This window comes from Pteropus vampyrus, unplaced genomic scaffold, assembly GCF_000151845.1.
Source record: "Pteropus vampyrus isolate Shadow unplaced genomic scaffold, Pvam_2.0 Scaffold59, whole genome shotgun sequence".
Classification (NCBI taxonomy): domain Eukaryota; kingdom Metazoa; phylum Chordata; class Mammalia; order Chiroptera; family Pteropodidae; genus Pteropus; species Pteropus vampyrus.
In genome coordinates, this window is record NW_011888840.1 from 6806783 (window position 1) to 6820166 (window position 13384).

Sequence of the window (13384 nt, forward strand, 5' to 3'; positions counted from 1 at the left end):
GACACAAAGCCTGACATAGAGCTGGCGCTCAATCTGTGTTAGAACACATGCATGCACGAATGAAGGAATAAATTACTATGATCACTATATCGAATTCAGTATTTTATATAATGATCTTATATAATGATTACATAATAAATCACTTACTCAATTCTAATACATTTTAGGTGATAATGAATTCCGCCCAATGAAGACTTGCGAAAGACAAAAAAACTTGTGAAAGCATCAGCATTCGCATGGCACTGGGCACTTATAAAATGCCAAAGGTCTATTTATCTATTATGCACTCATTCATTCATTCATTCAGTATATGTTACGTGTCAGGCATCATGCCAAGTGCAGAGATCTATATAAATGACATTGTCTTTGACCACAAGTAGATAACAACCTAATAGACAATACATAATGGGCCCATTCGGCCAAAAGTCAGGACGGAGCTCCAAGCCCAGCCTGCCTCTCCATACCTCTCTTCTTGACCCAAGAGTGCTTTTCTTGTCCAAAGATGTCTTGGTTCACTGACCTTGTCATCATCCCTCCAACATAGTTTGAAATCCAGAAGAAAACAGACAGGTGAGGAGCCCTGGACTGATCAGAAAAATGTATTTTCAGGTAACTCTTGGAGCCATAAATAATAGGAATGCCAAACAACAAGAATCGCAGAAGAAAACATCATGGAAAATATAATTTCAGCCACATTGTCCAAGTTCTGAGACACCTTCCAGGCCCCTTATGACAGTAAATAAAAATGTAAATAAATAATAGAATATATTGGTTAGACAATGTACCGTTTGAAGTTAAATGCAGATAAATCCTGACACCTATCAGCAGGTGAAATCCTTAAATATTTTATACCCTCTTGGTGCTGGGAAAAAAGACAAAGAGGGAAAGAGGAAGAAAGAAGGAGAAGGAGAGAAAGAGCAAAACAGCTGATGATTGAAGTGATACGGCAGATTTTATCCCTTCTTTTTCTCCTTGACCGATTTGTTGTTTTTCCTTACATTGCAAGATTGGCAGCTGATCCTGGGAGAGGCCATGCAATCTCCTGGTGAATTCTGCATCTCGAGTTTGGCTCCATCGGTATCTAATCGAGTTCCTGTCTAGTGAAGACCACCATGGATCAGTGGATTCGCACAATTCGCTCCATCCATTTCAAAAAAAACCACCTCACACAACTGCTTTGTTAATTTATAGTAACAGGACATTTAAGAACAAAAACTGATTGACATTTTAGTCCCATTTTGAACTCAATGTGAATTATGGACGATTTTGAAATATCCAAAAGAAGAAAACAGCGAAAGTGAACATAGGAAATTATTCATTTTCCATATCTGTAAATCCTTCTAACTTTTCATATATATATTCTTGTATTGTTTTAATTCATAACTTGTTTTGCATGCTTAAAATATTCTATATATAATTGTGTGTCCTTTTTTAATCTATTACTACAACTGAGCATTTCCAAATTATTTATAAATCACTCCTCGTTTTTAAGGACTGCACAGGTTTACATCAACTGACTGTTCTATTGTTTATAGCTATTCATTAGATTCATTAGATATCATTTAAGCTGTGATTTCAGCCTTGTTCATAAACTACGGCTCTATATATTCTTATGAGAGGCTATAACGAAAGTAGTTATATATCAACTAACTTGTCTATTGACTCTGCATAATGAGTCTTGAGGGAAGGGAGTGGATTTTTCCACCTCTGAGCCTCCGGTACTCAGCACAGAGTCTGACTTACAGTAAGAAAGCAATAAATGCTTGTGGAAAGAAGAAACCAGCCAATCACTCAGGTACCCAAACAGTACCCCACAGGAACTAAATAGAATTACAAAGGCAGTGCTCGCACTAAGGACTCAGAGTAAAACAAGCCACTGGTTACCAAGGAGCCCAAGAACGCTGAGTTTCTCAAGGGACCTTCTCAGCAGCGAATGACCTGACCCATAAAAGTATCTTCTCTCCCTTGGCAAGGTGATAATTTCTATTTCTAAGTAGATGGCTCATTATAGGAATTCCTATTCTGAGTACAGCTCAGTCAGGTACAGCTGAGCCTCCTATTCAAGTGTCTGACTCAAGTGCCTTTAACCAGCCGAGGGGACCTGCTAGAGTTCTCTCGCTGGGTTTACCCACGGACCACTAGAGATCTGTTTCTCTACCTGTCCCCCTGCCTCCCCACTTGCATGCCCCAACCTCATGGTGAGCTTTTCGAAGGCAGGATTCAAACCTTGCCCATTTGGATTTCCCAGTACTTAGCACAATGCCTGAAATGAAAGATGTAGAATTTGAATTTGAACTCAATTTATATGATTCCAAATCCTGAGATCTTTCATTTATTCAACAAATATTTACTGAAGGTCTGCTGCATATGTGGCTCTATGCTACCTGCTACGGTACACGGGGATGAGCAACACAGAAGAAGCGATTGGGTGGCAGCCATCACGATGCCTCGGGTATGTTAATAAAAGTCTGGCTTAATCTAAGACTGTGCATAAGTAGCTCAAAGATAATGCTGAAATAACAATCTAATTTAGACTCCATTCAGTTAGAAATAATAGGGCCTGACTCCACAACCAAGTGTCTAGAATAAGCAGCTTCTTTAAAGAGCCGAAGGCTCTGGTGACGGAAGAACGAGGCTCTGTTCCTTTCTCTCACCTGGAGCGTTTTGAGCTGCAGCATCCACTGACCAGGAATCAATAGTTGCCATTGCGACACGCTCCATGCGACTCAGGGAAGGTGAAACCCGACTTACTCATCACGGTGATTAATTGGAGGTGGTCCCCTCAGGTTTGTACTGTCATTCTTCAGGCTCATGCCCCGTGCAAAGCAGATACCTTTGAATAAGTGGTTTGAATTCCTTTTGACACAGAGAATCCGAGAAACATGGACAGGGGTCAGCTTGTGACCCAGGAAGGGGAAAATTCTTACTGTGAAAAGCAATACTCATGATCAGGTTGGGGTTAATCGGCCATGATGTTGGAAGAAAAAGAAATGATTAAAGTTGGACAAGCCTCCTGGGCACTACGTCCTCCAGGTCTGCCTCCTCCTCTGCAACTGCCCAATTTTCCAAAAGTCTCTGCTCATCCTACTTTCCCAGTGTCTTTTACAGATACAAGCAGATATCCAGGGTCTCTAAACGTCTCTGTTCCCACCAAGGCTTTGTCTCATATGTGTCATATTACTTTGGCTAAGCCTCAGTTTAGTCACCTGAAAAACAGAGATTAAAATGCCAATGTATTTGATTCCTAGGGCTGCCATGACCAGGAATCATAAACCGAGTGGCTTAGACAACAGAAATTTATTGCCTCACAATTCTGGAGGCTAGAAGTCTGGGGTCACAGTACGGGTGGGGTTGCCCCTTCTGAGGGCTGTCAGGGAGAGTCTCTCCCATGCCTCTCTCCTAGCTCCTGGTAGCCTCAGGTGTCCCTTGGCTTATAGATGGTGTTAGTCCTGTCCTCACATTGTCTTTCCTCTATGTGTGTCTGTCCCTGAAAGTTCCCTTTTCTAAAGACATCGATCAGATTGGAGCTTACCCTAATGACGTCATTTTAACTTGATCGCCCCTATAAAGACCCTATTTCAAATGTGGTCACATTCTGAGGTACTGGGGTTAGGACTTCACATATCTTTTTGAGGGGACACGACTCAGCTGGTAACAGCCAAATTCATAGCATTGTTATAAAAATTAAATGTTCTGAAGTGTGTAAAATCACAGGCGTCTAGTAGATGCACAAAAAAACCAACCCCCTTCCCTGCCGTTTTTTTTCACCTTTGATGTTCAGCCTTACCCTGAAACTTTTTTTCCTCTCATTACCAATAAACTTTCCCATCATATATTCTTCATTCAACATTTTCTTTAACCCAGCCTTTGCAAGAATAGAAGATCTAATATAGAGCTGGGCACTTGCTAGGTGCTCAGTAAACATTTTATAGGAAAAGAGTTTTCTTTTTATTTAAGTACCCTCCTACTTAATTACGTTTTTTAAGAATGTAATTGTCAATAGAATGAATGAGAATATAATGTTTAATATGAATGGAAGATAATATTATAGTATAACATTTAATATTATAAAACACTACATGTACGATATGTTAAAAGGTAGACACATCACATGATTTTGAGTGAATAAAAACGAGATAATTTATACAAAGCGTTTGACACCTAGCAGACACTCAGTAAGTAAGACTTTTGTTTATTATGCCCGTTGCTAAGTCCTGGGCTCTGCCCTCCACAAGCTCTTTGTCAAAGGTTTGCTTTACACTACAGCATGAAGGGACTGAGATAGCAAAGGTCGCCTCAGAAACACTGAGGGAGAAGGGACCCCTCGGTCTGGGAACGCCTCCAGGAGCCCAAGACTTCGTCAACAAACGCGAGGCGGAAGGGAACCTCAGGACAGCCTGTGATAGTGGGTACCGAGTCCGAGGGCCCGGAACGAGCACTGCACATTCTGGGATGGTCAGTCTGCTGACCTCATGGAGCATAAAGCACCTGTCGCTCAAGTATGGGACATCAGTCTGAGAATGAAGCAGAACTGATCGTGGAAGGCCGTGTTGACCGATACATCTCAAAGATGATGGGAATCATCAAAGAATTAAAAGCATGGAGTAACTTTATTGTCTCATTCATTCAAGCATTCATTCATGAAACAGAGATCTATATTTTTTGTACTAAGTGTTACGTTAGCTATTGAGTGATAAAAGAGAAAGAACACATAGCTTCTATTCTGGATAGATTGTGAATTGCATTTATGTTATGGGCTTTTCAGTTATTTCAAATGAAATATTCCTAATGCTGTAGGCTCCAGGTTTTTCCTTTGTAGAGTAACGATGTTAGACAATCTTGCTAAGATTCCTGCCTGGGACAGTTTACAAATTCTGGGGAATCAATGCAGGGTATGCTGTACAGGGAGGCTTTATTATACAGTGCTTAAGAATAAGGGCCGAGAAGTTAGAGACTTTTGTTTAAAGTCAAGCTTCCCTACTAATCATTACCACTGATTATCTTTCACCAAATGACAACTTTTCTAAACTTCAGTACCCTCGTCTATAAAGCAAGACTATCAATACCTACCTCAGGGGATGCCATAAGTATCGAATATGAAAATAACATGAATGGCCTAGAGCAAAGCCCAGCATATTTAAATACTCTATACATAAATGACAGACATAGAGAATTCAAATATTGAATATGAATGTATCTATGAATTCTCTAAGTCTGCCATTTTCGTAGACACCAGTGTTTAGGTTATGCTATTCATGTTTTCAAAGAAAGCAGTGGACGTTTTGGTAATTATATCTTCTCTTATTTCTGATGAGCACCAAGAGGCCAAAATCACCTTCAGAAAGTATAATTTGTTTTCCTCATAGGGTATCTTTGGCATATCTGGCTATATACAAAGGAATAGCTTATAATGATTTATAAATATCTAATTACTCAACAAACACATTGCAAATATCTCATGGTTGGGAATTGGATTTTCTCAATCTATGCTTTAATTAATATAATTTAATGTAAATGGTAAGCTAATAAATATTAATTCAAGCCAAACATTAACTAATGTATGCAACTTGCAATTGCTAGGAAGAAGCAATGACTTGCAATTGCTTAGTGCCTATGAAATATTTATGGATCATGTGCCACCTGGAGAATTGAAGCATTCTGTGCTACTGGGCTACCCCTTCAACTAAAGATGTGCTAATAGCATTGTGTGTGTTGAAGGGACAGGGAAGGGACAGGTGGAATATTTTATCTTAGTACCCTTGCCACCTGGCCTTCAGCCTGACTTCAAATCACGTCTGCACCAGCTCCTTGCTATCTGCTTCAGTCCCTCGGTCATCTTGTTGCAGGAATTCAGAATGGCCAGACCTTTCTTACAATCTTAAAATACCAAGGAGAAAATAAAGAGGATTCTTTTCTTTTTCAATTACAGTTGACATACAATATTATATTCAGTGCAGTTGTACAAGTAGTGATTAGACAGTTATATACCTAACGAAGTGCTCACCCCAATAAATCTAGTACTCATCTGACACCGTCATAGCTATCATGGACTATATTCCCTACGGGGGGGAGGGGGGGGTGCTTCACATCCCCGGGACTATTTCTATAACTGGTGATTTGTGCTTCTTAACCCTTTCTCCTTTCTCACCCACCCTTCCACCCTTCCGCCTGTCTGGCAGCCATCGATTTGTTTTCTGTTTCTATGAGAATCCTTTAACCTACAGTTAATAAAGTATGTTTTACTGTATAACATGATTTCATGCCCCTCTATTGCTACAACAGGTTTGCCTACAGCAAAAACCCATTAGCTGATATTTACACCTTCAGGTTAAGGCGCTACACCAAAAATATGAAATAGAAAGGATCCAATAATGTAATCAAACGAACACGATGCACCAATAATGTGCAAGACAATGAGAAGGCACGGCTGGGAAAGTCTCTGTCGCACCATGGCCTTAACGCGTGAGTGTAAGCGCAACAATCCAAACACCCAGAGTTCATCAGGAGGCGGTGATGTACTGTGAGCATGTCTGGGTATTAAACCTAGTCCACTGATGGCCGCGAGACCGCCGAACAATCCCTGGCCAGTGACCAGTTAGCATGAGATACTCTAACAGCAGGACTAGAGTCGCGCAGGGCTGATGTCTGCCTCACAACCAGGCTTCTACTGAGCTGAAAGGAGAGTTGAATTGCAAGAAAAATATAGGAGATTTGTCTCCGGGTTATAAAGGGAAGGAAAGAGTAGTTGCTGGGGAAACGCTGCAAAGGAGAAGAGGGGATTCTCAGGTAGACATTTGTGGCGATGAAACCCACAAAATCTTCGGTAGAATTTACCTTATTTAATGATGCTTCTTTTGTAGCTACTGATATAGATAGAGTCCTGTTCTTTCTTCGAGGCACACTGAAGACTGAACTTCTTGCCGTCTTTGTGGATCGTTAAGCCGCATGTTCGTTTCCTGGGGCTGCTGTTTACGAGGTATCACAAACTTGGTGGTTTTAAACAGCAAACTCTATCATCTCACATTCTGGAAGCTAGAGTCTAAAATCAAGGTGTCGGCAGAACCGTGCCCCCTCTGAAACCTTTAGGGGAGAATCCTTTCTCGCCTCTTCTCGCTTCTGCTAGTGTGAATGACATTGGAATGACTTTGACCGGTTTTCCTTGGCATTCTTGGCTTGCAGCTGCAGCACTGCAAGCTGCACCTCTGTCATCACACGGCGTTCTTCCCTCATGTGTCCGTGCCTGGGTTTTCTCCACTTGCTATAAGAACACCACTCATACTGGATTAGGGCACGAATCCGCTCTGACCTTTACCTCCTCCTAAGTTGATTGCACTGGCAAAGACCTTATTTCTAAATAAGATCGCATTCCTAGGTTTCAGGGGTGAGGACTTCAGCGTGCCTGTGGGGGGGACGATTTCCTACCCAAAGCTGGCCACGTGAATGGTTTTTGCCAATACTGCATGTGAGCAGAAGGAGCATTTGTCTTTTCCAGGCTACAGTACTTAATTCTTGGTGCAAGACCCAATATGGTTCTTTCTCTCTTTCTATGTTTCTTCCTGACATCCTAGTGGATCTATTTTGTTTGCCTGGGCTCTAGAGTGGGAACAGCATGGAGCTGATCCCTAACAGACACGAAGTGTGAGGAAAAAAAATGCATATTTTTATTGTCTTAAGCTACTGCGACTTGGAAGTTGTTTGCTACTGTTGCATACCTTCACCTACCCTGACTGATACACTTCCAATGTAGATTTGGCTCCAGGAAGAAATAATGTTAGACAAAACCTGACCCAAGAAGCTCAGAGACATCCAGGTCAATCTAATTAAAAGCCACTAAAATTTAACAGGGGACATGTAAGCAGCAAAGTTCCTGGAAATTTTTAAGCTTAAAGACCCGAGTAAATCAAATAAAAAAGTCAGTTCAATATGAGATTTTACTTCTGTTTTGTTTTGTTACTAATGCGGGGGAGAAAGACTCTTTTATAGCATTTATCCAATGAGCTGGGCTCATATATTCCTCACAACAGCCCCATGAAGCAAGTGCCTTCTCATAGGTACATCTCCTACCTTGCTCTTCATGGAAACAGTCCTGGAATCGCAGGAATTTATCAGGAGCGGACAAATGGCCATATAATTCAAATAAGAGGAAGACTGTGAAGGAACTAAGAAAAAGACAAGGAGGAGCACAGTACAGTAAGGAGCAAGGAGATTAATCCCAGGAGAGGCTGGGCCATCATCCAAAAGGAACTGGATGTGTGCAGAAGCTTTGATATAAATAGGGCTTTCACAAACGATGGGGAGAGAAGTTTCAAAGGAATTCGGGGAAGAAGTGATAGCAGAGGCAAAAACACTGTACTGAGAAAATGCAGAGATTATTCCCGGATCGAAGACTATCCACTTGTTGTTAGTTATTATTATAAAGCCTTTATCAGACACTGGGATGTGTTAGAGAACTTCGATTGACCGGAAGACACCTGCTAGGTTTCGTGATAGTTAAGACAGATTTTGGATAAGTTCACGGAAGATAGACTAGGATATGTAATACGGTCAGAGTTTATCGTGAATGCATGGAGGAATTCTGGGAGAAAAGTGATCCTATAAGGTCAAGATATTAGAGAATCTATAAAGTATAAGAATTAGCCAGGCTAGTATCCACTCTGACTACAGAGGTTTGATTTCGGGTGTGTGGCAGGCAGCCTCTAGATGGCCTTCGGTGAGCCCCACCTGCTAGGGTTTATGTCTCTGTCTTCCCTTTGGGGTGGACTGGGTTTAGTGACTCACTTCTAGCAAATAAAATGCAGCAAAGGTGATGGGATGTCGCTTCTAAAATTAAGTTACAAAAGGATGACTTCCATTCTTAGTGTCCGTCTGTCTGTCTGTCTGTCTCTCTCTCTCTCTCTTTCTCCCCCTCTCACTCCTTCCCCTCCCTACCCTCCACAACCATCTCTCATGCAAACGCTTGTTCACTCCTAATATTGCTTTCTCATTCACTCTCTTTTAGGGTTCTCAGCCCTGGAGAAAACCATCTCCTATGTCATGAAGCCACCCTGTGGAGAAGCCCACATGACAAGAGATGGAGGCTTGCTAACAACCCTGTGAGGAAACTTAGAAGTGAATCTCTCAACCTACAGGCAAGCCTTCAGATGAGACTGCAGCCTAGTCAATAGCTTGGGTGCAACCTATCAGAGATCTTGAACAAGAGGCACCAACCAAGCTGTGCCCAGATTTCTCACTCACAGAAACAGTGAGATGATTAATGCTGGTTGTTTTAAGCTGCTATATTTTGGGGTAATTTGTTATGCAGCCATATATAAGAAATATACCTACTATGCCATATTAGCCAGGTAGCCTTGGTCAAATTATTTACATTTTCGGGACCTCGAATTCCTTGTCTATAAAATATCCTTAATGATAACATCTAACTTGTAAGGTTATTATGAGATATAAGTGAGATAATACATTTACACCACTGGAACAATGTTAAGAACATAGTAAATCCTGAAGAAATATTAGCTATTGTCTTTATTATAATTCTTATGGCAGACATTAGCAGGTGATAGGTAAAGTCACAACCGAGATGGTAGCTTACTCAAGAATTCAAGAGTTGCACATGTAAAAAGAAACTTAACGCAAGATGCCTCAAGTGATAAAGGAAATTGACTCATTAACAGAACTGAAGTCCAGAGATGGGGATTTGAGAAAAATCATAAAGGTTTCTAAATCCTCTTCTCTACAACTTCCCAGGTTCTGCCTTCTCTCATCTCTCATCTTATTCCTTAGGCCATCTTCCAACACGATAGCCAAACAGCCATAGCAATCTTAGGCCTCATGCACTTACCACAAAATCCAAAAGAAGAGAGAACTTCTCCTCCCCCGATCAGTCACTCCAGGGTTTTACAATGAGTGGGCCAATGGGGTTAGGTAACCATGTGTGGGCCTATCCATTTGGCCATAAGAAAACCCACCATTGCCTGGGTTACATGCCCTTCTTTCAATCAATTGCAGTGTGAAGATGTCAGTGATATAGCATTAGTAGCACAGGAGGAATCGTTGTTGAAGATGTAAGTATAGCCGATCTTGTTAGACCACATAGTCACTGCTAATGAAGAAGAGACAAAACAGAATCCCAGGGAGGCCATGATAATGCAGACTACGGGAGACAATTGCTGTAGCAAGGAAGAGCTCAAAGGACTTGCACTAGGCCAGTCGGTAACAATGGGGACGAAAGAACAATATGGGTAAGAGTGAGCACCGGAAAGTGTACAGAAACACAGTAGGATTTGGGACTTGAGTGGATGGGGTGGATGAGGAAGAAGGGGGAGTTGAAAACTTTTAATACTAGACAATGACCTCGGGACACAAGGATTAACAGATTAAATATCTACTGAGTGTCTACTAAGTGCCAGACTCCAGGTCCCCATCATCCTACTACATCGGTTTCTATAAATCATTAGAATTTAACAAGCTCTTTCCAGTCTCAAAATGTTGTGGTTCATGTTCCCTCTGTCTTGAATGTTTCTTTATGGTTCTTTGAATTGCTGATTCTTTCCCTGACCACTCTAAGAAAAAGGTCCCCCGACCAAATCATCTATAACAACACCCTACATGTTAGAATATCAGAAAATATTGATCTTTATCTGTCCCCATGTTAGAATGTAAGTTCTATTAATACAGCAGACTTTTTCGTCTTTTTCTTACATGTAGGAAAGTCCTACAAAATAGCAAGGAGGGCAAAACTATTTTTGAATGAATGAATGAATGAATGAATGAATGAGACAGCAACTTGATTCACAATCAATAATCAACAAAACAAACCCTGGTCCCTGCTCGGATGGGTACTTACATTATAGAGACAGGCAAAATGAACCATAAGAACCACAGGATACAAATTTAATAGCCAGCTCCATAATGAATTCAGTACCATTCAAGAATACTCCTGTACAGCAAATTCCCTCCAAACCTTCCCCTATTGAAATAAATAAAAAAGATAAAGTTTAAGAGTAGATCTTCTAGTACCTAAAACCACAATCCTGAGCAATCTAGAGCCTCCTGTATTTTCACTTCCTTTCGTAAGCACTTTCTCTTCAACTTCTGTTTTGTTTCCTTCTGAATTTTTGATCCTATTTTGATCCCAAGTACTGTCTCCATTTGACAGACAAGCACAATCTTAGCCATAGAGGGGAAATAAGACTTTGTAGAAGACGTGTAATAGTGATGTTCTCACGCTCAGTTCCGGATAGAGAGTAGACTCCTTTGCATAATGGCAGCAAACAGGCTTTTATTGTATCTACTGTTCAGCCCTCGTCAAGGGCAGCATTTGAAAAATTGTGGTCCATCAATTGTTTCCATATGACCATGACATGCAATGAAGAGTGGGGACAGGTCTAGGTGGGAATCAGGAGGCCTGCACTGTCTCACAAAGAGCCATCTTCTGAAATAAGCATGAACATCCACATGTGACAGAAATGGAAACTGATGCTTGGAGAGGTTAAATCATTGCTCACATTTACACAGGTAATAAGTGTTGGAATCAGATTCCTAATACTGGTCCTTCTGACTCCAAAGTCCGTGTGCTCCCTGTAGGGGAATAGCATACGGAATCAGGCATGCCTCCATTCACTGACTCCATCTGTGACAAGTTCTTACAACCTCAGTTACAATTTTACATGCTTGATCCCTCACTCACCAAATTAGTAAGAAGTCATTTCCCTTGGGATTCTCTTCTTCCACTAAATTACACCAAAACACAAAGTGTACATATCGTCCAAAAGAGTAGTTCTTTTAAAATTAGTTCTAGAGAACTACGATACAGCATGGTGCCTGTAACCAACAATACTGTATCGTGTACTTAAAAACTTGCTGAGTGTGCTTATCACAAATGAAAAGGGATACAGGAAACTTTTGGAGGTGATGGATATGATGGTTTCACAGGTATATGCATATGGCCAAACTCATCTAATTGTATACTTGAAATATGTGCAGTTTTTTGGTACATCAGTTATACCTCAGTAAAGCTGTTCAAAATAAATTACATTGGAGCAAGCAGGGTACCAAATTCCAACTCGCAACTGAAGACCTCTTATCATTCTAGGTTGTCGTGATGGAAGACTGGGCACCTCTGCAATACTTCCTCACTAGCCAAGCTCCCTGTTTGCAGCACTACTGTTCTTCAAAGGAAAATGATTTCACTGCTTCAGGGGCAATATTAGCCAAAGGGATTCCAGGCTGAGCCCAGTGTTCAGTTTTATCACCATGTTCAGCTACTGTTCCCCAGAGGTCAGCCCTGTGTTGAGGCGGCTGAATTGGGAAGAGATTCTGACATCACTCACGGTGTGAAACAACTGGCCCACCTCCAAAGCGGTTTAGATCCAGGCCATCAGCCCAGGTCTTCCCATCCTTAAGGAGATGTTTATTTGGATACTATTATTGCCTTTTCCTGCAACTAGATCCTCAGCAGGTCCAAGCCACTTCACTTCGCTCTAATAATTCCCTCTTAATGAGAATTTCAGGGAGAAGGGACAGGTTTTTTGTCCCTTCTCTTTTAAAAAGCCATGAGATCCTCATGGGAATTTATTCATCTTTTCCTCTGCAGAGATTCCAACTTTGTATACCATTGATATGGAGGGTGGCATTCTTTTCTTTTTTTTAAGTTGTATATAGATTTTAATCTCATCAAATGTACAGTTTTCACATTTTGCATGGATCTTGAGGAACCAGTGCCACTCTATATATTGTAAAAGTTTCTATTTTAAAGAATCTCAACATGATGGCTGTGTTTCTCTCACTATATATTTGCATAATTAAGTGGCTTGCTCAAATGAGCCTTCACAAGAAAGTCAGCTTCCTTCAATAAAGATTTTAAAACAAATAAAAATGCACCTTCTACTTTAGTGCAAATCGATAAACATTTAAATTATATTTAAGGAGCATTGTCAGTGTAAGGAGCAATGTCTGCTCAGTGTCAGACATTGATAATGATGCCCTGGTCTCTGCCTTTCAGAGCTCAGAGTTCAGTAAGTGAGTAAATAACTGTAGATGTCATTATAACTTTTTTTAAAAATTACAGAAATGCTACAGGAGAATAACATATGCAATGCCATAGGTGCACCAAAGAGAAAGAAATTAATTTTATGTAGGGAAGGGAGAGCAGACAGTGAAGAGGCAACACTTAAACCAAGAGCTGAAGATATTTGATCAAGCAGAGAAAATAGGACAAATATTTGCAAAGACAAGACAAGTTCATGTCTAATCGTGATGATCTTTTGGCTATATCAAGTCCATTAGGCTTCAGCCCTCAGTTATTCATTAAAACATTCATCTAGGTGTTGCTGTGAAAATATTTTGTAGATGTGACTAAGGTCCACCATCTGTTGACTTTAAGTAAGGG